Here is a 1,538-nt window from a genome sequence, read left to right as displayed (position 1 = left end):
GAGTCTCCTGCCAGTTTGAACTCCGGCCAGCGTCATCCTAATCTTGTGGTCAGAGTTTAAAACTACAATGTCGGTCAGAAAGCATCCTACCAGCAGTCGGAGGGTTTCCGAGCGACATTGTAATTAGGTCCAATGTCTTTTGCAAATGGAGATTTAGAGAAGCACAGAAAATCAGAAAGGCACCCATTACATATCCTGGTATTACCAACCAGGCACACTGGGTAACACTCAGATGGTCAAAGATGTTTGTGTACATTTTTGCTCCTATCCTGCTAATTCCATCTGTTATCATTGAACTAATGAGAGACAGAGCGAAAATGATCTTCATTGCTCTGGAGTGTCCACAGCAACGGTGATACATCGATCCATCTGTCTGATCGACCGCACAAGAACCTGTGTGCAGGACTACATCTGCAAGATAGTCTTGTAAATTGAAACTACCACTCAAGTGTCTTCAGCACCTTGTACCAGCAAAGGGTGGATACACAGCAGTGGGAAGCGAGATTCCTTCACGAGGGACAAAGATGTACACCAGACGGGTGCCTCTGGGTGAAAATGAACTGAACCAACTCGGATGAAAACACCACTGAAGAAAAAGCAATAATGTGTATGTATGGTATGAAGATCTTGAATGACAAGATCAAAAGCAGTGTGTAGATCTTGATAGTTGAGTAGATATTGAACAATATGACCTTGATTGCTGGAGAAGAGTGATGCCTTAAGGGCCTGGAACTGTGAAATCTCCTACGGTGAGGATGCCAATAACGCCTCCCCAGAGTTCTGTATCCACCTCTTGAAGAACAAGGAAGCCTGATTGGAGATAAAGGAGCCTCAGTATAAGGAAATTGAAGTGGAAAGGTTGGCGGGGGCAGCACAGGTTGAGGAGCCATCTAAGTTGCGGGCAAGACATACAGATGATCCACCAGAGGTGTATCTAAGAACAGTTCATGAGGCATTGCAACTGGGCAGATACCGACCCGAGGCAAACAATAGCATTAATGTCGGCTGTGAACATATCCTGAAGTAGTCTGAATCTTGCATATGTGGAACTCTCATAGCGCCGCCTTGATGTTGATGCAGTCTTTGAGGTCAACATGCCATACTTCGTCAATGTGGAGTCAGCCCTTGACGGCGAGCACAGTGTCACTGACCCTACCTTCAATGTCATGGATCTCAACTCTAAAATGGTGCATCCACATTTTCCCTTTGGGATCTTTCCTTGGACCTTCCTCACAAGGGGTCTTGGAAATGATTGAAGGAGCTGTGGCAGATGAAGCCCCCTCTCCAAATCCCTCCACGTCCTGGACGCTACTTCGTAATGCCTGCGCTTGTTTTCTGCAGTCCCTACGATCTTTTCCCAGTCCTTCAGAGTCCTCCATGACATATTTTGACAACATTGGCAGGAGTCTGGGTGAATGAAAAGTGGAAAGACACACAATAAAGTCAGCGTGAGAATACTTCACAAAGAGGGAAGGCATTTTGTGAATAAAAAATACTTTATTTGCCAGAAAACAGAAAATGTACATTTTGTCCCTAAA

This window comes from Lissotriton vulgaris, chromosome 7 (assembly GCF_964263255.1).
Source record: "Lissotriton vulgaris chromosome 7, aLisVul1.2, whole genome shotgun sequence".
NCBI classification, from domain to species: domain Eukaryota; kingdom Metazoa; phylum Chordata; class Amphibia; order Caudata; family Salamandridae; genus Lissotriton; species Lissotriton vulgaris.
The sequence above is the reverse complement of the archived record's forward strand: the minus strand, read 5'-3'. Positions refer to the sequence as shown.